This window comes from Eulemur rufifrons, chromosome 5 (genome assembly GCF_041146395.1).
Source record: "Eulemur rufifrons isolate Redbay chromosome 5, OSU_ERuf_1, whole genome shotgun sequence".
Classification (NCBI taxonomy): domain Eukaryota; kingdom Metazoa; phylum Chordata; class Mammalia; order Primates; family Lemuridae; genus Eulemur; species Eulemur rufifrons.
In genome coordinates, this window is record NC_090987.1 from 18181467 (window position 1) to 18206606 (window position 25140).

Here is a 25140-nt window from a genome sequence, read left to right on the forward strand (position 1 = left end):
AATAATTTTTAAAATGATCGATTTCCCTTACTCTTTAGTGATTTTTCTTCAATTATTACACCTCTTATTTCTTTGTAAGTTAATTACTAGTTTTAATCTTACCCATTACATCTTCAATTTCCATATTTTGGGAGTACTTGCTTTTCCGCAGTTAGCTCTACGTGTTTGGATAAAATGAGGGAATGAAGTCAAACTCTGTTAGTGCCACAATCCTATGATCCCATCATCCCAATCATATTCAGGCTGATGCTAATGCAGTTGCCCTGCACATGTATATCACAGAAACTCTCTATATTTACTCTGGCAATTGGATTCAGATTTCACTGGGATATATAGTCATGACGGACAAATTCTGCACAGCCTCATGCATGAAGATTGAGCAAAATAGCCTCACCTTTGGGTTATAAATGCCATGCTGATATTTCAATACAGATCTGGGTTTTCATCACAGTTTTTCAGCACTGACAATTAAAGGAAAAAATAAACATAACAAGCAGAGAGAGAAAGGTCTTGAGTCTAGGCCCCAGTGATTTCCTCTGTTTGCAAAGTTGTTACTGTTGTAACATTATGAAAACAACAGCCAGGACTGCCTTCCTCAATTACTCACCTACTCTTTTCTGCCTGCTCCTTCACCTGTGCACACTCAACACAAATGGAAAGACATGTATACTTCTTTTCTAATTCATTTCAGCCATTCTCAGATTATTGATGGTCAGATTTCTGAGATAAAAAAAAATCTAACTATTGAATGACTTCAGATGGGGAGAAATAGCCCATTTGCAAAGAAAAAGAAGAATAATAGAAATAGAATTTAAACAGAATCTGCAAGCACCTAGCATACATTCTTAGGATATTACCACAGTGTTTGAGAAGGAAGACTCTTGAGTGGTACCACAAAATTCATCCCAGGAGGAGCAAGGAATTTCCATCTCAGTTTTTCACGTAAAGTAACTGCATGAACTACCCTTGTAGCTTTAAGAGAAAGACTTGTCAATCTCAGTCTCTACAATGATACTCAAACAGGTGGAAACACTCAGGAACGTTGCTGTCTGAACTCGATCCTCCCCACACATCAGGAATCAAAAACAACAACTGACTTTTACCTGCATGTGATGTAGACTGTTCTGAGCACTTTACATACAGTATCTCAACTGAACCTGACACACCCAGCCTTCAACATAAGCAAGACTAACAGTCTTACCTTCATTTTGCAAGTTATAACTTCTGGCCAACACAGTGCACAGGTCTGGGGAGGTGCCAGGATACGGAACCAAGACTAGAGCTTTTTTCTACTCTTGAACACTGCCTTATAGAGAGTGAACAGGTGGAAGTTGTAGAAAAAGAACCTCCTCTCTTTGCAAGTACTCTAATTCTTAAGCAACCCAGTCACCGTCTAAAACAGTGGAAAAAAGTCACCCATCAACACTGGTCAGGGACCACTTGTAAGTCTCAGCAACTCTGACCTGATAATATAGTACTTTCTCAGTACCCGCTTTGTGAGGCACTTAAATGTGACAGGACCATTTTTTTCTCCAGAACGACACACGGGGAGCTAAGGATACAGAAGGAAACCTGCTATTTTTTTTTCCCCCAGATGGATAGAGCCACCATTCAGAGCACAGAGGGCATGCTTTGAGATTAAAAATTAATTTGTCTTCTTTCCCTCCATCCATATATCTCAAATAGCCTCCAGCCTTCAAAACAACTATTTGCCAATTCTAAATGAAATATAAAGAAACACAGACCCTATGGTATTAAGGGCATGTCCACAAATAACAAACCAACAGGGATAAATAGCTCAAGATGCTCAAACAATCAAAAAATAATTTTAAAAATAAAACAGATTGCACCTGGTGATCACCCCTTCAACATATCTATTCAAGTCTGGCTACAGGGTATCCAGCTGCATAAGTGATCATAAATTATTTTCCTCTGCCTCCAGACTACAGCAGATTTAACCTAGTCCCAAACAGCAGGGTCTTTCTGCACAGGAAAGGTCTAAAGCCTGCAAAGTTCAGATAACTACCACAGCCTGTTTGCTTATTAGTGAGTTCACAGATGTCACCATCTGGACTGGAACAACTCCTCCAAAGAAAAAGGACGCAGGAACAAAGCCTGTCTGATCAATACCTCTGTGACTCCGAGCAGCATGGAAGGGCCTCACTTGCCTAAGGAATACCTACGATTCCCACAATACACTGTCACACTTGCAGACTTTTCTGTGTACAGCCAATTTCAACTCCTTTTCTCAGTGCAAGCTTCCCACTGGTTTGAATTCAAAGGACCTCTTCAGATTCTTTGTACCCCATCGATGTTCTTAGAGGAGGCTGACGTTAACTGGGAGAAGTTAGCCATATTTTAGCCCTGGATTTGCCAAGCTAGCCTGAGACAGAACACGACCACCATCGTCAGTATTGAGACAAGAAAAGAAGGTTGGCTCTGCTAAGAAGAGCCAACAAATAGCAGGATGACATGGCAACAGGGATGTAAGGAAAGTCTTCAGAGAAGATGAGATTAGATCACAGCACCCAGGTCCCGTTCAAAGAGGAGATCCCATGTTGTATAATTAATATTCATATTTTAAACACAGAAGTTTAGAGGAGGAAAGTCAAGAGTCAAAGTGGCAGATTAAGCGCATGCTAAAATCTCTTCCTTCTGCTCCATACACCTGAAAATGATAGATATTACAGGGAGTGTGATGATATAGAAAATGTAAGCAACACATAGATTTGTAAGAAGCTATATCTGAGCAGAACAATCCCAATAAAGTGATACCCTAAGTTTCAAACTTAGATTTGTGATCCAGAGATGACATCCTAGAACAGGGGACAAGAAACAATGACCCACAGGCTAACTCCAGACTTTATTGGTATATAACACTTTATTGGGACCAAGTCACGCTGATTCATTTATATAAGTCTATGGTTATTTCATGCTACTACAGCAGAGTTCACTAGTTGCTGCAGAGACTGCGTGGCCCTCAAAGCCTAAAATATGAACTATCTGGTCCTTAATAGAATACGTTTGCTGACACCGATCTACAACAAGGCTAGAAGTATTGTAAAATTAGTACTTTCTCACAGAGTAATATCTGACTACAACGGAGGAGGAGGACCTAGTTGAAACCCAATTTAGAATCCCACTGCCACATCACCCCTCTCTTCTCAGCTTTGCTCAGTAATCTTTCCTTCCAAGCCATGCCATCCCCTGGTACCTCAGACCATAAATCCCACAGAAGCAGTCAGCATTAGCACTTCCAAAATCCCCATTTCTGGACATCTTAAGACAGAGAAGAAGAGCATCCTTTCCTTTCAAAGATATTAGCACAATTTTAATTAAATTTTAATTAATAAGTAATCGTGTGTTACTTGTTCATCTTTTTCATTAAATGGTAATCAAGGAATTCTTGTCTGTTGCCCAATACTATATCCTCCTTGCCTCAATACTTGGTAAATGATTGGATTAGTTAGTGAAATGCAATAATGTGAACTGCTTTATAGTCAACTGCTGTTGTGAAGGGTAACACTAATATCTGACATTTGCTTAGCACTCTTCCTCCAAACATTCAAGCAATAAACATGATCATCTCACTCATCTTCTCAAGACCAGAGAGCAAGGAATATGATAAGAAGACAAGTTTAAACATATTGTACAATAGAGAATTAACCTCTAGATATTTTCTAACTCGACCTATTTTCAAACATATCCACCTATTTTTTCCCCTGAAATATACTGTGTTCTGACAAAAACATGGAATTAGTAAACGTGATTTATTTCTTCTAAACTTGCTACATCTCTAGGGTTTTCTGGCTTGACATAAAAGGCATGAGCCCCCTAACATAAGTCTCTGAAGGAAATAGAGGGTGGGAATAATAGGTTACAAGGATCATGCGAGAGACTCCTTCAGGCTCATGACCAAGTGCTGTTGCTCATCAAAGACAGCGATCACTGCCTTCACCAGGCCAGCTCCTCAGTGCCTCTAGGCCTGCCCTGCCTGACCACTTCCACTCTCTCCTGCATGCTAAGAAGGGAAAAACCAGGATCAATGGGTAAACAATAGTCAGAAAGAGTAAAACAGAAAGTACTAGAAGAATTAATCCAAAAATAATTAAAAGAAGAGGCATAATAAGGCTGTGGTTGACCCTATCATTGTTGGTATAAAGGAGGAAGTTGGGAGATCTTTGAAAGGAATGTTCTGTAAGACATTTTTTTTCTTGCCAAGAGGTGAAATGAAAGTAGTTGCCTTCTAAGTTCCCTCCCAACCCTAACAAACCTTTGATCTTTTAACTGTGCTCACAATAGATTGCTAAATTTTTAAAAGTTATACAAATATAGGTGACATAATCCATTTATCAATAAGAATACACACATAAATATATATATATATATGTCTCAAAATTTTAATAGTAATTCACTCTGGATTATATAATATTTAGTGATTTTTTATTTTTTCTATTATATTTACCTTTTTAAATGCTTTCTTCATTGAACATGATTACTTTGATAAACAAGAATAAAAGTTTTTAAAACCTTTATAGAAGTCATAGAACCAAGCATTACATGTTATGGAATTTATTCTATGAATACTTCTCTGGTCACAAGGGCAGTTAATGTCATCTCCACAGAACAGAGGCAACAAACAAAGATACATGATATTTAAATATCAAACATATTTAAACATCAATATAGTGGAAACTCAGTCCGCCAGTATGACCTCACCATTCTTTGGAGCTGCAGTTTCCATCAACAGCCATGAGAGAGTGAGGCAGGGAATACCAACCTGCTCAGGTGTCACAGTCTCAGAGAGCCAGGAGGGGTCTTGGGAGCCAGTACACAGGGGAGCCATGCTGGGGAGTCTAGCTGGCAGACAGAAGGACTAGATGGTGTCAGGGTGTCCCAGGACCCGGTGAGGACACATCTGGCCCTTTAAAGTCACTAGGGAGTAGCCAAACTGCTGACATCTCAGAAGCAGAACTTTTGAGAGCTGACTGGCATAGTCACACACCAATCAGAATGGGCAGGGTACACTGGGAGGCCCTGGATAGCAAATATCTACCAACTAGTAAGTATGTTAATATTTTAGCAATCTGAACATACATAATTCTGTCTATTGGCTGAATATTTACAATGGATTTAACTAATTTACCTAATCCATCATCAGCAGAACCCAGTTCTCCTGCTTTTGCCCTGTACCAATCCTTGAGAGCTATAACATCCCCTGGTTCTAGAACTTCCTGAGAACTGCATCTTTGCTTGACAAATATCCCCAGTGATAGAGCTTTCAATGGGCAAGGGAGGTGTTGTATCCAAGACTCAGCTGCTGTGAATCTTTCAAAGAGGGGAATTGTGCTATATTCCTTATCAGCTGGCTGTGTGATAAGAGACAAAGCAGTAATGCAAGGTTTCCAAGGGTAACTTCATGAACCTGACTGCCACTTCCATGTTCTCATCTCAAAATATAAGAGTCTCAGAAATAGAAACAGAACCAATCGATTACATAATTCCATTAATTAATCTGAGCTAAACCTGGTATGAATATAAATTTTATGATGAGCTCTGAGTCTCCTATGAGACTGGAAACCAACAAAATACATCCCTAGAAAGGTGTCTATAATGCAGCCCAAGTAAGTAAACACTCTTTTGGTCTATGTAGGGTGCTAAAAGAACAAGGAGAAGTTTTGTTTGATACTGCTCCCACTCCCCACCTGCCCATTCCAAGGACCATAAGGAGAGATTCAGCTTCTTCAATATTTAATAACATTACACATTCCATTTTCCTTTTAAGTTCCTCTGATGTTCTTGGTGTGAGGGGTCAATAACCCAAATCAGAAACTCAATCATAGATTTTAGAAGAAAAAAAAAAAAAAACTATGGGCTGATAGATAAAATCCATTATAGGGTTCAAATGTCTTTTGTAAACCTCTGTAGCCTCCCCTTAGGAATGTATGAAAGCTTACTTAATGCAAATAAGACAGGCCCTATACTCACCCCTGATATTCTTGTTGCTAACCAGATAACCAATCAATGCTTGGAAATGGGGTATAGAGAGATGAGATATATGAGATCTTGGCATAAACTCAAAGAAGAAGTTGACGGTCTATCAAGGTCTATGACTTCCTAGTTCTTGTCGGGGAAGACAACCATCAAATCTTGATCTGTGGAAAGCACAGATGGTTGGCTAAGTGGAGCTAAGGTACCCAACAACCACCATTTGCCCATTTATGGTAACGGATAGGCATCTACAAACAGGGCTGCCATTCTTGAAGAAAGGAGCTCTGAGACTAGGTCTAACAGTTCCAGCCTCTGAGATGTCACTTGACCTTTCCATCCTCAAACAGATTAGCTTCAGCTAGGAAAAGGCTTTTTAAAATCAAAATGCCATACATAGCCAATGCTGTGTTTGTTCATTCAATCAAGAGTTTAATTACATTGTTCCTGGAATGAAAGCAATGCTGCCTCAGAATAGTCAAACCACACATCTCAAGATTAGAGCAATTCAAGATCTAAAACTTTTAAAAGGTGGACAAATTCATGAAAAATAACCCCAAATCTATTATTTATAGGAAGCTCATCTTTGATTCATTTAAAAAAAAAATCAGTGTCTTCTAGTTTTACTCCTCAACATTCATCATCTTTGCAGGTCAAGTCAGCGATATGACAGAAGGTGAGATATGATTTCTCCTCCCCCTCAATATTTCTGCAACAAACCAGGACAACATTTCATTAACCTGATGTTTCCCACAGATTTCACTACAATAAAAACCCTCCAGACTGCTTGAAAAGCAGAGATCCAAGTTTCAATTGATAACCACATTTCTCAGGCAGTGGATGGTTCATTATTCAAAGTTTCTGTGTTTATAATGCCCCAGATAACATTTGTACTCATCTAATCCATTTAAATACTGAGTTAGCAATGGGAATACAGAGAACCAAAAAGGAACAGTGGTTTAGATAAGGAGAATGTGTTGAAGTTCAATTACGATGAAGTACAATTTCTTTTTAATATACCTCAATTTATTTCTCATCACCACCTCACCCCCTAATATTATATATTTAGGTTTGACATTTTCGGTTCAATTTGAATTGGCCCCTTGAATGCTAATTTCCAATAAGACAAAGTTAAGATATGATGGAGGAGGATATTTAACTCCAATGTGCTAAAGGAAGACATCTCTTTGATGTTTGAAAATCTGTTTGATAAAAAGTAGGGGGAAATGAAGACTTAATGGTACCTATGGCCGTGACAGCAATTAAGGAGGAAACTAATGATGCCTTTGTTTTCCTGCCCGCAGAGACTTGATAGAATCGTAGGCTTAATAAACTCTCTTCCTGTGAAGTCATCACAGCAAGAAAATCCAACCTACATTTATTCCCACTTACATTTTAAGGGAAGAAAATCAATCATTTCTTTGGTGTTTCTGCACTATTACATCATCATCATCATGATCAAGTACTAATTGAGGGACTGGTCTTTTCCTTCATGCAGCTCATGATTTAGCTGGGGAGAGTCTTTACATGCATTAGCAAAATAGCATCAAGCCATCATGATCAGTGACAAATTACTGGAATAGGAGGTATAATTCTTGAAACCATTGTGGACTTCAGTGCCTTGGAACTTCAGAGGTATAGGTGAGAATGTGTGGCATGACCTAAAAGAAGAGGATGGATGTGAGCCAGCTCTTGGATAGTGATTCTGATGTTAACACTTTTTAATGAGCACAACACTCAACCCTTTGGAGCAGATTGGGAAGCCACATGAAAGAGCTGTGGTGACACTGGCTTCTTCTCTGCACACCACCACCAATTCATGAGTGACTCAAAGCTCTTAGAATATGGCAGAGATTTGAGTAGGAAACATGCCAGTATCAGAATGGCACTTCTCAAACTGTGACTGGTATATGCACATCAACTGGGGATCTGGTTAAAATGTAGATTCTGATTCAGTAAATCTTGGATGAAGCCAGAGTTTCTGTCTTGATAACAAGCTCCCATGTGATGCTGATGTTGCTGGTCCACAGACTACACTTTGAGAAACAAGATACCACAGGGCATTTGGACATTTGAGAGACCTGGGAGCTAATTTTTTTCCTCCATAGTGAAAGAAGACAGCCCCGCCTAGCAATTGTCTCCCTTGGAAGGGGATCTGCTTTGCAGAAAACATTTTCATCTTAGTCATGTCCTTTTGTGTCTAAATGACAAAGCAAATATTTGAGGTTTCTGTCTTTTTCAAGATGTACCCATTTACTTATTTTGTAGAAAGAAAATGCAACTCAATATCTTAATGTGATGCAAAAATAAACACAAACTTTCCCCAAATTTCACAGTAATTGTGGGGCAGGTAGCAAAAGACTCAAAAAAGATAGCAAAACCAATGAATAGTGCTTTCCTCCGGAGGGATGGAATTATGGGACACTTTCCTTCTCTAACTCATATGTTTCCATGACATTTGAATATTTACAAAAAGCATATATATCTTTTGAGATAGAAATTATAACAAATATGTGAATACAGATATACATTAAATTTTGAGAGGGCCAGATTTTTGTCTCAACATGGCTGTCAGCTCTATCATCCTACTAGCATCACTTTGTGCTGCTGTGACCTCATGTGAGACAAATCAGGCAACTGGGTATACTCCAAAACTTGTAAGAAACAGGATAGAATCAACCAGTTTTAAACTGTCAGTTTTAGGATTCCTTTACTCTTACTGTGCATTTCATAGAGGAACCTACTTACACATCTCTAACCATGAGTAAAAACAATGCATTCTTACTAGCAATCCCAAACTGATGCTTTCCTTTCTAGCAGTTGCAAAATAATAAAATGGTTTAGGAACTAAACATTTGTATCCAATTTCACTTTTGGCTTAGTAAAGCAAAATCATCACCCCCCCCTCAAAAAGTCTTTCAATGCTTTTCAAACAAGTTCCCTTGCTGAAACAGCTCTTTTCATAAAATCATACAATAGTCTCTGATTTTTTTTAAATGATGCACCATCTCTTTAAGAGAAAATTGGGTTATTGATTAATTGATTATATGCTGCTCACAAATGCCAACTTAAGCACAAGTAAGGAGACACCATTGAATGTTCATAACTCAAAGCCTGTAAGATCACGCTATATGGTTGCATTATTACCGTCTCCTATTTTAATGAAGACATAGCACAGTACTTTGTTGGCCTAATTTACACAATATATCAAAGCTATGTGAAATTCCCCTACAATACAATGGGAGAGAATTGCAACACATACGTGAATTACAGAGCTTAGTCCCCTTGTTAAGGTAGCACATTAGCATTCCAAAGTTGTAGTTGGAATGTTAGTCTTTTCTAAGGTTTTAGTGGCTTTCTTTTTCAGAGGAATTAAAGTGCATGAAGCTGTCTTCTGACTTCTTAGCGAATACTGTGACATTTGAAAATAATTAACAGAAAATTGAGTTTTTATTTAGATACTCAATAATCTAGAAGAGTCTAAATAATAAATGGTTCATAGGAAAATATCACCCATTTGGAGAGGAGAAGTGAATAACAACAATAAAAATAAAGCAAAAATAGTACAATAATTATATGCAACAATAAAAATAGCATAATAATTACAATATCTGCTGTGTGTCTAGGAATTATAGCATGGACTTAAAGACGTGTTACAGAGCAGGATTGAAATCATAGGTCTGCAATTTACTGGCACGCAGACATGGAAAAATTGGCTAGCTTTTTAATGTCTTACTTTTTCCATGTGTAAAACAAAAGTAATATTAGTGTTTCCCTCACTATTTAACTGTGAAGAGTAAATAACTTAATATGGGAACACAAAGCAGTTAGGATTGAGCATGGCTGCATGCGACAGAAGCCCCACTGCAGTGGTTTAAAACCAAGCAGAGGTTTAATTGCTCGCATAACAAGAAGTCTAGAAGGAAGCAGTCCCAAGAGAGTACAACTACTCAAGGAAGGCAGCATGGACTCAACCGTTTCCTCATTTCCTTCTCATTGTCCTTAATAGGTGATGAAATGCAGCATGGCTGCTTCAACTGCAGGCCTCACTTCTGCTGTCAAAGAAAGAAGGAAACAACAAGCAGGAAGGGAATGAACTTTCTCTGCAATCCCAAAGAGTCTCCTGATTCTATGCCATTCACCAGAACTCCTCATGGGACCACTCCTATCTGCAAGGGAGTCTGGGAAATGGAGTCTTTTAGCTGGCACATTGCTGCTTAGAATGAGGTATTATCCTGTATTAAATAAGAAAATATGTAGGCAATAAATATTTCATAAGCAATGTCTGCCATATCACTTCAAACCACACAGTTTCATAAATATTAGTCATTATTATTCCACATTTTTGTACCATATATATATATATATATATATACCTCAGACCCAATTAGACTATGAGTCCAAAAACATGGACATTTCTTTGCAGTAGCTCATTTATATAGGGGAAATTTAAATATTACTTAAGGAAGAAGTTCCACTGGCTACTTGGAGACAGAAAGGCTAAACACGGGGAATAGGACATATGACACCTGCCACGAGACCAGCCCATTACTGAATCTAAGTCATATGGAGGAAAAAGTTACAAACCTTAGTTAAATGAATTATTCTCCTAAGGAATTTTATAAAATAGGGGACACAAGCAGTATGATAAAGTTTGATGGGGAGGGAATCAGTTTGGGGACACTCTGCCAGTAGACATAGTAATGCTCAGACATTGGAAAGATCCTAGAGCTTTCATGGCCTCAAATAAACTCACAGCAGCGGTCTACCAGAGGAGGCAGGATATCTGGCAAGAGATAGTGGCTGTCAGAGGACATGAAGGACATGGAAGAAGTCCAGCAGGTATACCAAACTGCTAGACAGGTGACAGTGCTGAGCAGAGGACAATTGGTTCATGACACACCTGCTGAGACTCCTAGAAACATGCAAGGAAGGCATCGCACGGTGCAAAGACCTGTTTTGGAGGATAGGGGGTCTCAGTAACACTGAGGAGTAATTTAGCTCATGTTCATGCATTTGCATATCTATATAAATTATTTGAAATTCTGCCTAGATTTATCTAGTCTTCAATTTATTTATTTATTCAATCACTTATTTACATCAGTATGGACTCATCAATATTTATTTTATATTTTGGATTATAACCCAAAACTACTTGATTTATTTCTTGCTCAAGTTGTTCCAGCTTTGGCCATTGAAAGCTCTTTCAGTTACCTTTTGTGTCCATTTGACATACTCTAACATTGTGGGGTTTTCTTTTCTTTTTTTAAAGAACTTTCTTACTTTCTGGGACCACAAGATGCTCCAGGCTTATCTTATATATTTTCTGTGTAAGTCCTAGAATCAGCTATTTCTCCAAGGAGCTTTGGTTTCTGTTATTTGAAAATGGTATTATTAATAGAAATCAAGATCTGGGTGCTAGATGGCATTTGTTTTTTAGTACATGCTTTTTTTGAGGGGGGATGCAAAAAAGTGGAATACTCTCGCTTTTGGAAAGTGTCCAATATATAATGTTGAGTACATAGATTAAAAGGCAGATTTGGGTTTTCCAGCCAGAATAGGTAATTTATGTGTAATCTTGAACACATAACTGACCGTCAGTCTTTATAACGTCACTAAAAACATGTGAGATGAATTACCCATTCAGACCACGTGGTAAAAGATATTGAGGGATGAACCTAGACAATAGATTTGAAAGCCACTGGAAGATATAAAGTATCAGACAAGCATAGAACAATATCATCATCATCACTTATCAATTATTAATCATCACAGCCTTATATGACTGAGTACTTTGGGAGAAAAGACATAAAAAGAACTATTTAAGTTGCAAATTCTGAGCTGGGCTCCCTGCCCCTTGGCTGTAAAATGTACAGAAAATCTTTGATGCACTAAAAGTGTTAGCAACACTTTTATGCATTAGCAACAAAGGGTTTTGACATCCTGAACCAAAGTTTCCTATACATTTTGAAGCTATTGCTCAAAGAAAAAAGTGGAAACATTAATTTCCAGCACGGCCTTATTCTAGCAGTGTAGGGGACTAAAGGTACTTTCTCAGCTACTAGATTTTCAAGTTTGAAACACAGTGTGTGATGGCATCTGTCCTTCCCTGAGCAATTTGTTCTTTTGAGACCTCCCTAAAATTATTAAAAGAGTCTTGCAGGCAAGGGCTCTTTATTCCAAAATTACATTATTTATGCTGCTAAAGTTACTTCTCAGATAGCCTTACCACTTCTCTCTCCCTTTTCCTCCGAGCTATGTCACAAATCTGCCTGAGAAGTGACTAGTGACTGGGGGAGCCACTGCTGGTGTGCTGGTGATGGGGACTGACACTGGGCCTGAGTGGCTCTTGGTGAAGTATTGCCATCTTTGTTCTTGTCTTCCAGAGCCTGAACATGTAAAAAGCAATGTCCACATAGGAATACTCTCTCTTCCTATCCAGGTACCTAGCCCACCAGACTCAATAATCCCTCCTTATTCAGGAAGCCTTTCTGATGGTGTTCTTTTTCTCTCCTCTATCTGAACTCTTCACTCATTTTGTTCTTAATAATATAATAATATATTGCCTTGTGACTGCTCCTCCTCTTTTCTTCCCATATGGGTCTTATTCTCTCAGTCATTTTGTTAACTCTAAAAGTACAGTAGGAAGTTTATTTATACAGCTTTGAAATCCACCATAGAAGTTAACAAATATGATGTCCCAAGCCAGGTGTGGTGGCTCACACCTGTCATCCTAGCACTTCGGAAGGCCGAGGTGGGAGGATTGCTTGAGGACAGGTGTTCAAGACCAGCCTGAGCAACGTAGCCAGACCTCGTCTCTACAAAAAAGTAGAAAAAAATGAGCCAGGCATGGTGGCACATGCCTGTAGTCCCAGCTACTTGGGAGGCTGAGGCAGGAGAACTGCTTGATCCCAAGAGCTTGAAATTGCAGTGAGCTATGATGACGCCACAGCACTCTAGCCGGGGTGACAGAGCAAGATCCGTCTCAAAAAAAAAAAAAAAAAAAAAAAAAAGATGTATCAAACATCACCTTAATAAACAACTGTTGAATGAATGGATAAAAACAGAAATAGCTTAGTGCTCACTATGTGCCAAGGATTATGATAATCCTTTAGTATAATGCTCTTTTAAAAAACGTAATCTATTCAGCAGTGGGTTTCCCAATTTTAGGGATGAGGAGCCTGAATCTTCGTGAGGGTCATACAGTTAAGCCTTGGTAGAGCCAAGATTTGCACTTAGTTGTACACAATAATGTATCATGTTGCCCACGCTTAGCTCACTTAGCCTCTCTGAGCCCCTGTGTTCTTATCAGTAGAATAAGGTCAAGTCACACAACTACTGAGGTCCTTTCCTGCTTGATCGGTGCTTTGAAACACAAAAAGTTTAGTCCTTTGCATTTCAGGTGCCTTTTCTTTATTTCCATCATCTTTTCTTGGCTTCCACTGACTTCTACAAAAATATTATTTTACTGTCTTGACATACCCAAGTGCTGAGGAATGGTTCTTCTAAGGCCAACACAGAGTCTATGCCTGGGATGATTATGTAGGAAATAATTATTCACCTATTTACATGCCAGTTGACAAATGCCCTAGATGCATTAGTAACAGGGCTTACAGAGATAGCAAACTCTACAGAGTTCACACATTTGCATTTTAGTATTTGCAGGATTTTCTCAATTTTGAATTTCTCACAAGCACTCTGGAATACTGTCAATAAAATTGTTAATGATGGCATGTAGAGGGAAAATCAAGCAAAAAGAAAGGGAGGGAGAAAAGGAAAATAGAATAAATCCCTCTGTAGTTAAAAGCCAAGTAACTCTGAAATCTACCATATCCTTAACTGAACTTTGTAAGGCTCATGCCCAAGAGGAACTTCAGATCCTATGCAAACCTGAGAATAATCATCATATAGGAACTGACTGAGTAATAAGTATTTATTGAATAATTAATATGCATCAAACACTGTACTAGACACAGCAGAACACAAAACATAAGAGTTAGACGTGACTTAACCAATAAGTACATTATTCTACCAGCTCCAAAAGATATGCTGATATTGAAAATGAGCATTTCTGACAGTTTTTTGGCCAGGTAGTTGGCATAAAAAAAAAAGAAAAATCTTCAGTTTTGGACATCAAAACTGTTTGACTTTGCCACAGGATTAGAGAGTAAAGTCTCAATGACCCAGATATCACAGCTAAGGTACAAGTTGTTTCTAAACCTCAAATCAGACACTTATCTTCTGCAGACTGTTGGAACATCCCCTCCTAAGAGGCCTTCCTACCACCCCCTCATTGTTCACATATAACTAACAATTTGTTGTCTAAATTGTCACTGCCCTGCTGAAAACCCTTGGCATTCTCCCTAAGCCCCTCCCACATAGGTACCTAATTTAGGGTTGACAACCATCCCACTTTACCTGGGGCTGTCCTATTGTTAACATTGAAAGTCCTACTTCCTGGGAAACCCCTCAGTCTCCCGCAAACAGGAATGTTCGGTTAGTCATTCTACAACCACTCCAGGAATCAGGGCCAGAGCAATGATGCTTCTCTTCCTCCTGTTTCTTCCTGTAGGTCCCACTCTCTCTGTCTACAATTTTGTTCCCTTTCTCTTCCCTTAATTCTTTCCCGAAGATTGATTAAATTATCTTTCCTAAGTTATAGTGTATAAAATGCATTTTTCCCTGAGAGGCAGTTCACCCCTCTATAAATAGAATTTTACTCTGAGGGGAAAAAAAAAAAAAAAGCACCCAGCAGCCTTACATAACCTTTCACAAAAGCCCTACTCATTTTCCACCAGGACCAGAAAAGGGCCTACAGTTCATGAGCTAAGCAGAAACTTCTCTCACCAGGAGGAACACTAGTGATTTTCATTCAGATTGATCCCGTCTGCGCAGCTGAGCCCCCACATTCTCTTCGTGTAGACTCTGCTTTGGAGCACGCCAGTGAAAGCTGCTCTCTCTGCCAGGTGGTGCAGAGGAAAAGCTTCAGAACCCCGCACTGAGCTTTCGGCCTGCAAAGCTTTACTCTTCTTCAAAAACCTCCGTTCCGCCCCTTCTCCCCGACACAGAGGCAGGCAAATGAGCGCTTGGTCGGTTTCGTGCCCTGAAGACCATTCCCAATCAAAGGCCAGGTCTGCTATGGGGTGGCCCCGCCAGGGTCTCACTTTGAGCATGTGTGTGCTTTCAGCATCAGACCTGAGAGGCAGGGGAGGGAGGCGGAGGAGGGCCCAGGGCACCAGTGCGCCTTTCGAGTGCCTTCCTTTTTCCTTGAATCGGAGTATTTTTAATAAGGAAAGAGAGTGGAAGGAGGGGAAAATACAGAATGAAAACCAGCAGATTTTTTTAAAATGCACCTTCTTATCTTGAGTATTGATGAGAAAAAAAGGCCAAGGCAGATGGAACACCGAAAGAGCATCTTCAAGGGCTTTAATCTCAAGGAAAATGAAATGTGTCATGGCCTCCGTTAAATATATTAGCCACCAAACCACAAACCAAGACTCTTTGATATTGGCATAGTTCGCCATCGCAAGACCAGCTCCTGAAGCCAAAGCCCCCCAAAGATGCTTCAAGCTAAGAAAGACTAAACTAGTGTGGCTGAGGCCTTTTCCCATTGACTAGATAACAACCTATAATTATGAAGAATAGGGACAAAGGTCATCTCCCTATGTGGGGCTTTCAAGTCCCCTAAGGCAGTGTTCCCCAGTCACTTGGGGTTCTAATAGAGTAAGTCTGGGTGTGGCCTGAGCTTCTGCATTTCTTACAAGCTATCAGTTGATGCAAAGTCTTTTGATGCACAAACCCCACTCTGAATAGCAAGACCCTAGGACACTGATTCTCAGACATAGCTGCACGTTGGAATTACCATTGGAAGTTTACAAATACTTGTGCCTAGGCCTTAGCTCAGAGATTTTTAATTAATTGGTGCGAGAGAGAGCTGGGCATTGATACAAAGTCAAGATGGGAGCCACTCCTCTCTTGGGACAAATTATATCTAACACTACATGTTAAGTCTTAGCTTCTAGGTGTTCGTGCTAAGTGGATGCTGGGTCTATTGGTCTGTAGAAAACAGACATGATTCACCAGAGAAGAGTTAATAGGGAAGGATGGTTTGGATGTAGAATCCACAAGAGGTGTGTTATAGGGTGCCAAGTTTGATCAGTATTGTATTGTATCAGGTCTACCTTAGCTGGACCTATTAGCCTCTAAATCTAGCAAAGGCACAGTCCAGGACCCACTAAACCATGGTGTGCTTGAGTTCAAAATTGCCATTGGAGTCCATCTTATTTTATTTCTATGTCTCTAAAATTATAACAATGCAATTGAAGATGGTTCTAGAGTGGCCAGACTGTGCCTGTGAAATCTTCTATTTATAAAGACTATCTCAGGATAAATGTAACCCATATTAAGATAATACTAATAACAGCTAGGATTTATAAAATACTTATTATGTACTAGGTACTGGAATAAGCATTGCATATATTGAACGGTTGGAGTGATTTTTACTTCTAATTTAGAGTTGGGAAGCAGAGGTTGATTTTATCTTCATTTTATAGGTAAGAAAGTTGAGGTCCAGAGAGGTTAAGTACCTGGCTCAAAGCCGCTAGCTGGCAGGCTTTTCCCCCTAGGCTATGCCCCCTCTCATCACAACCAAAGACCACAGGACCTTGTAACCGGCTCCTTTGCAACATCTAGCAGTAGATGGTGTGTTGACTCAAGTGGCACACATGGTTCTGGGCCCTGCGACGTGGAAAAATTGCAAACTCAGCAACTTCTAAATGAGCTGCAACTTAAAGCGAAGAGAATACGAATCCATATTTTTAAGAAATAGGAATGGGAATAAAATTTATAGAAAAGGAACACATTGAGAAAATAATCTGTAAAAATTAAAAAAAAAAAATCTTATTTTCAGTTTTCTTTTTAATTCATCAGGGGCAATCAGGCACACATTTTGAAGAAGGCCACAAGATGAAAAAATGGCCCCATGCCAATCTTATTTCTATGAAAAAGGTAAAGTCCTGTTTTCCCTCTGCTCAGCGATAGCTTTCAAAGTGGAGGTGGCCCATTATCATGTTTATTAATAATAATCTGCATTTTTCTATACTTTACACTTTTCAAAGGCCCTCTCCCTTGGTTACATTAGTTATTATACATCCCCACAACCCCATAAGTATCTCTAAACATGTAAGATAGACAGGTTCATAAATTCATATCTAACAAATAAACACAGGGAAAGGGTTGCCCATGTAACTTTCTTAAATTTTTAAATAATTGTGCTGAGACTAGAAAAGGCCCTCGATAGGAACTTGTTTCAATTTATTGAACCAATATCTACTGAGTATTAAGTAGCTACTATTAGTGACAGAGTATCTATCTTAAGGTCTTCTCTAGCCTTGGCTACGGCCATTATCATGCTTGGTTCTCCTGCCCTGGATATACTGATCTTAGAATTCACCATCTTTCCTCCCATGACAGGATTTTGCACCCACTTTCCTTACCTGGTATTCTCTCCTCTGCCTCTCCCCAAACATCTCCTTCTTAACTAAGCTAACTCATTCTTCGGGTGTCAACTCAACCACAACTTTCTCAGGGAAGCCTTCTTTAATCCACTGTCTGGGTCTCTTTCCTGCAGTACTTTCTTTTCTTTGAAGCTTTATCTCATTTGAAATTATGGATTTGTTAATATATGTAGTTTTTTGATTAGCATATTTATCCCACTGGTCTCCAAGCTCTATCACCACCTTAAAGTTCCTGGAACACACTCAACAAGTATGGGAAGAAAGGGTCATGGAAGTCTGGGGATGTGTTTATAGTAACAGGCTGCAGGATCTGCAGGAAATCCTTTGATATCCGCATTCCTACCATACCTATACTTCGGTTTAAACATGATTGACAATTCTTTACACCCCCTTGTTCTTTTTTTCCCCAATCAATCTAAAGATACAGGGATGAGTGAATTGGCTCTGTCAGCCCATCTGGCTAATATTAATATATTAATAATATAATGTGTAAACATTGTAGTTGATGTTTTTCAGTCCGTCCCACTTTTTTTGCATTCTTTTTGAGTGAGTACTTTGTTCTGCCTTATATCCTACTTAGCTATGTGTGTGACTGTCACTTTCACTTGAGGATTAGCCCCTGGAGGACAGAGAAATACATGTAAACTTTTTTTTTTTTTATCTCCTTGTAACACTTGGTAAATTCTCAGTAACTATTCTCTTGAATCAAATACTTGATCTTATTTGGTCCTTATAATTCCTCAATGATTTTGTTAGTCATTGATTGTTCTACCTAAAAGATGAGAACACAAGTTTTGAGAGACCAAATGTGTACCCAGGGCTATACAATAAATTAACAATTATGCTGGATCTCTATTTTATAATGTATGACTTGGGAGAGCTTACTCAGAAAAGCATATTAAAATTGGGGCTCTTGATTACCAGAAAAATAGAAACAAACTAGACAGAGTTCCGGTAAGAAAAATAAACATGAGTAAGTTTCGGGAGGGGCGGGGAATGAGCCAAGTCTAAGTGAACTAAATATTTATAGTCTGGTTAAGTAAAGCCTAAGTGGGGAGGAATGATTTATAGCTAGAATTATTTAACACGATTAAGCACAGAAGAGGCAGTGTCACTGAAACGGGGAAATAGGAACCAGCAGCCAGATGACAAGAGTGATGGGAAGAACATTTAGAACAGGACTATCTCAGATGAATTGTACAATAAATTTTTAACAGCAAAAACTGATATGCTGCAGAAAAGTTTCCCAAGGGAAACAGTCAACAAACCATCCCTGGAGATGTCTCAAATCAGAGAGAGAAAATAACTAGAAATTGTCCTGCAGGGAACAGCTCTGCCCAGACATTAGACATGAAAAGAAAAGCTTTGCAGATTTTTCTCTCTAATTTATATTCTTCTGGGATCCCATGAGGCTGAGAAAAGACGTGGAAACAATGGATTGAGGACTCTGGGTGCAGGAGGTTTGCTTAGATGTCTCAGCCTTGGCTCACGGCTCTAATGAGTCTGCACAGAAGGCAACACACCAGAGAGACCACTGTGAGCATTTCTGATGTTTTATTTCATCCAGGGGTCTTCATTAGCCTGTCCCATGGGAGTAAGTGAGACAATTATGAACCCAAACAAAAAGTGGAAGAGATGTACATGTGCAAGCACAGGTGTTTTTCTGAAACCCATAGTTATATGTGCCATGAATGTAACAATGAAATGGACCTATGTATTTTACTGTGTTGGAAATATACCCAAGTTCAAATGGTCAGATTATGGTTTTTGTGTCTACCATTATAACTCTGTGATTCAGTCATCCTTTAGTTCATCATTTTCGGGGGATTCATAATGCACCTCAAATTAAGCCTGGCACCCAAGCATACTGTTTCCCTGTAAGTGATTCTCTACATGGACATAATAATCAGGATAAAGTAGGATATTGACAAGGACGGACTTGCTCTGGATAATCAATAATCTTACATTGACCAGTGATCTCTTTTCCAGCTCAGAATCAGCGTACGTTTTGGAAGGTGTTTAATTAAGGAAAGCCTGGGCTAGAGTAAACATGATAGAGTATTAGGCAATAACTTCCTGAACGTTAGATGGTAGACTACTGACAATATCTATGCCTGAAAGCAAAAGGTTGCTTAGAAAAAGAAATAGAATAACCACCAATAATATTAATGTCTAAAAGTAAATGGTTGCTCACAGTTGGGAGAAATAGAATGATAGAATTATCTTGTTGAAATCAGAAATGGCCAAGAAATTTATGGAAAGAAATAATTGACATTATTAACAATCAGGGAAATGCAAATTAAACCCACGATGAGAAGTTAATTCGCATCCTACAGAGGAAGACAAATTAAGCATATGAAAATACCAACAGTTGGTGGAGATATGAAGCAAGGGGGACTTTCATCTAATCCTGGTGGCGTTTCGGTAGCCGCCACATGTCATTGCCTCCTGAAAGTAAAGGTATCGTTTCCATGACTCAGCAATTATACTCCTAGTCATGTATACACCCTAGACATGGTGGAAAATTTGTACTGGCGGACATATACCAGAAGGTTCATAGCAGCATTACTGGCAATAATATAAAACTGAGTTCCCAGCATCCATCAACAGTAGATTGAATAAACTGTGGTTAATTAATATCATGAGATATTATACAGCAGAAAGAATGACTGTAACGCAGCCATAGGCATCCACATAGATGAATTTCAAATACTTAATGTTTAGCAAAAACATGAGTCAGAGAACAATATATATATTATTTTATTACAATCAAGAACAGACAAGGCAAAATAACATGTTAAAGATGCATACATATGTGGCAAAACTACAGAGAAGGCAAGGGATTAATTCATAAAAAATTCGGAAAACTACTTGTGAGGACAGGGGTATTTGATTAATTTGATTATCAATTTAATTATTTAATTATTATTAGATTATTAATTTTAATTATCATATTTGATTTATTTAATATCATTAATTATACCAAACACTGTATGCACAGCACAGTATATAAGTTAAATAAATAAATCATATAATGTTGAAACTATTGATATAACTAGAATTGATCTAGTCCACACCCTCATTTAACAGGGAAAAATATGTTGCACAAAGAACAAATGGCATCCAGATTAATATCAGATTTGATAAATGCTACAAAATGATTAGTTAAAACAAATTAAATATTTTTTTCTCTATTGAAGAATTCAAGTCCTGATTTATAATCTTCTCTCTTACTTTAGACACAATCCCAACAAAACTTAGTCACCTGTATTTCTTAGGAAATCAAAAGTAAAAGAGGGAAGGACTGCTTTGAGGACAGGGAGGAGTTTCATACAGAAACAAGTAGAAAAAATATATTTTATAAATCAGGAGTAAAATTCTTAAGAAAACAAAAGTAACAGCTCATGGCCATTTGATGGAAAAAATAAACAGTTCTGTATGATGTAACATCTTTAAAAAATTATCTCTATAATATCACATAATATAATAATGAAGTCATAATGATGCATTGGATCTACTGCTATTAAGACAGGTTAAACTATGTTCTATATACTTTTTAAAAGGCAGCTAAGTGAGTGAAGGAATGTTTCTTAAAGACTATGGAAAAATTAGTAAAATCTAAAAATGTTGATGCTTAACAAGAAACTTACGAAGACAAATGACTTGAATTAAAAACTTTCATATGAATTGTTTAACTCCTTTATTCTCGTACAAAAATGTAAAAGCAGAATTTAAGAACATTTTAGATAGTCCAGAATAATGTATTGATAAGCCTTCTTATCAGTTCATAGTATACTAACCAGTTGGTATTTTCATTAAATCATATCATAAAGATTCAATTAATTCAGTGGAACATTTTTGTCCTAGATATTCTCAAGAGCAGCCTTCTGGCAAGAGCCAGTATTTAAAGGATGAGCAAAGAACAAGGAAGAAATCTCTACACTGCAATAAATACTCCTGTTAAGTTCCATCATAATAATCACTAGTGGTCTAAAGGGCCTTCCTCCCTGGAAACTGTGAAATGACTGGGCAAGAAAAACGTCACAGAATTTGGTTTCGTCAAATTAAGCTAAAGTATATCATAAAAAATGGAAGTAGCCTATAGGCATTGGGCGCCTAGAATTTAACAGAAAAGGGAACTTTCCCACACAAGTCATACCATAAGAACAGGCTTAAAAAATCTGATTAATAAATATGGAATGATCAGTGTGTTTCTTGGTCGAACTTTTCCCTAAGAAATGAAAGCTGTGAATAATATGATTGTTTGGAACTATTAATAAAAAGCAATCTGTAATGGTATTACCATTGGCAAATTACCATCAATAGAGAAAAAGAAGACATATTCATACCATTGGACAAAGTTCAAGTATTTCTAAACTATCAAGGAAAACATTTTATTTGACAGTTGAGTTAAAGAGGTTTGGTTTTTAAACATCAGGCTAAAATTTGTCAAAGAACTTTAGAGCACCACAGTAATTTTTATTATCAAGCAGGCAACCCGTATGTCTTCATGTTAGTAGAATGCTAAACCAGAGAAATACAAGATAAGGAATCAACATTCAGTGTGAGAGAAAGCAAAAGTATGGTACTAAATTGTGCTGTAATTTACCTGAGTGCTGCAATTATAAAGGTGCATAATAATTTGCATTTTATTTTTTGCTATTACCCACTTGGCATATGTAACATGTAATTTTATCTTGCACATTTTTTTATTGGCCTACAGGGAATATAATCTGGATTGCTCATCCTTTCTTATTGACAAGTTTAACATTTGCTTTACTTAAGGTCTTGTTTTGAAGCAAAATATGTTAAATTCATTGAGTCAGTGTCATGCTATTGGTATTATGTTACCATTAAAAAATACTTTGATCTCAGAAAAGTAGTAATTTTGAAAAAAAAATTAAAGGTCTATTGTTCCAACCTGGTAACACCTTTGTGAAAAAATAGCATACCTGGGTTGGCAGAACCTCTTATCCTGTAGAACTCCCTTGGGTCCCTCCTTAAAGCTTACAAACTCTAGAACTTCAATAATACTGGCCAAGAGGCCACAAGTTAGAGTCTCTTAAGGTAATAGTACTGCTTAGCTGTTTCTAGAGTATAGCTTAATTTTCCACTGAAAGAAAGATGAAAGAAAATTTAAAACTTTATTTTTAGAGCCAATCACTGTGATCTTGCAAAGTTTAATATAGCCCATTAAACATAGTACCTGGGGTCAAGGCCTTGGTTTTACATTGCAAATGCTCTACTGGGCTGTATCGAGGGAGGCAATATTGATGCTCTACAGCTTACAGATGAGAGCTGCTGTTCTTTAGGAACAGACTAGAAAGAAGCAAGCAGCCCACAGCAGGCTGCCGAAAAATTCACCGGGCATTGTGTTGATATTTAATTCAGTGTGTTTCGATCATGAGTTACTGAGATGCCAAGCTACAATTCATTAAGGTATAACTGTTGTGACAACTCATGAAACTCTTAAACCCTCCTCTGGAACATCATAATGAAGAAACAGGGAAAGGGAAGAAAAAAAAAAAAAGAAAAGACTCTACGTTTACATTTTATGAATTGTAAATGTGCATAGTATTTACTATTCCACTTTAGGGATTACAGTATTTTTCCAGAACCAAGTGACTTTTTATCTGTAGTTAATTAATCAAGTAAACCTCTGTGGGTTTATGTCATTATTCTTTTTACTCAGGCAAAGCTAAAGTTTCCTGAAATTTATATACACAGTTCATCTAAGAGATTATCATCTGCAGTAGATTAATTCATCAAAAATGTATCATTTGAGCTGGTAGCTGTGTAACAAATACCAAAACAGAGCAATGTGTTCCTAATTTGGTGCAAGTTTCTGACAGCAATGCAGGCTGGATCTATGGAAAGTAGCAAGATCTGTGGCAAGGCAAGAAGAATTCATTCACTAGTGAAATCACAAGTGTCCTTACATTTTTAGAGCTACCATAATTAACCCCAAAGTCACACATTTGGAGGAGAAGCCATGAGGTAGTGGTGGAAATCCTCTCTTCTTTGTGTGTGTACATGTGTTTTAATTCACAGCAACAACAAAAATAAATAAATAAATGGGACTTGATTAAATTAAAAGGCTTCTGCACAGCCAAGGAAATAATCAACAGAGCAAACAGACAACCTTCAGAATGGGAAAAAATACTGACAAGCTATATATCTGATAAAGGGCTAATAACCAGAATCTACAAAGAACTCAAGCAAATCAGAAAGAAAAAAATCAAACAACGCCATTAAAAAAATGAGCAAAAGACATGAACAGAAGCTTCTCAAAAAAAGATAGACAAATGGCCAATAAAGAAACCATATGAAAAAATGCTCAATGTCACTAATCAGGGAAATGCAAATTAAAACCACAATGAGATATCACCTTACTCCTGTAAAAATGTTTTTTATTGAAAAGTCCAAAAACAATAGAAGCTGACATGGATGCAGAGAGAAAAGAACACGTATACACTGTTGGTGGCACTGCAAATTAGTACAACCTCTATGGGAAACAGTATGGAGATTCCTGAAAGAACTAAAAGTAGACCTACCATTCAATCCAGCAATCCCACTGGTGGGTATTTACTGGAAGAAAAAGAAGTCATTTTACCAAAAAGACACCTGTACTCAAATGTTTATTGCAGCACAATTCAGAAGTGCAAAGATGTGGAATCAACCCAAATGCCTATCAATTCATGAGTGGATTAACAAAATGTGATACATGTATACCATGGAATACTACTCAGCCATGAAGAATGACTTAATGCCTTTTTCAACCATATGAATGGAACTGGAGACCATTATCCTAAATGAAGTATCTAAAGAATGGGAAAACAAACATCACAGGTACTCACTGTTAAATTGGAACTAACCAATGCGCACACATGTGCATAGAGGGAAGTATAACTCAATGGAAATCAATAGGGGTGGGGGGGAAGTATGGATGGATGAAAACCTATTTAATAGGTACAATGAACACTATCTGGGTGACAGGCTTACTTATAATCCTGATTTAAGCATTACAAAAGCAACCCTTGTAACCAAAAACATTTGTACGCCCATAATACTTTGAAATAAAAAAAATTTTTAAATGTCCCAAAAAAACTGCATTCTTTTGCAATAGAGTTTCCCTTACTGATAGAATTGTGAAAACTAAGGCTCATATGCAAAGCTTAGAATGACAAATTCTCCAAATAAATAGTAAGAATACTTGCCTAAAAATGCAATCTTAGGACCCAGATTACATATTTATCTCCTATAGAAAGAAATATTCTGTTCAGAAACTTCAGCACTGCCTTAAAACATACAGCACCAAGAAAAGATAAAAAAACATGTTTGGGCTGGAAGTCAAAATTTAAAGCAAGGCTTATTTCCAAATAACAGTGATCATATGAGATGATCCTACTGCATGCAGCTGAAAACATTTCAGTAGCAAATCCCATGCCTTTGAAGAATGCCAGGTCATTGGATTTATGAAAGAGGAAATATAAGTAGGAAAGGAGAAACATTTCCGGTCATAAAAGATGCCTTTGAGACTGAGGTGCCAGGATTACCTTAGAAGACGCAGTATTATTCCTTCCCTCCCTAGAAACAAGTAAAAATATCCCTTCCCCAGGAAAATCACCTCTCCAAA

At 37.9% G+C, this 25140-nt stretch overlaps 1 protein-coding gene across 1 annotated transcript in view; it reads right to left on the reverse strand.

Annotated features, from left to right (window-relative positions):
* The window catches only part of DCC (DCC netrin 1 receptor), a 1008052-nt gene that overhangs the window by 978528 nt on the left and 4384 nt on the right, over positions 1-25140 (reverse strand). The gene's annotated exons all lie outside the window — the stretch shown is intronic.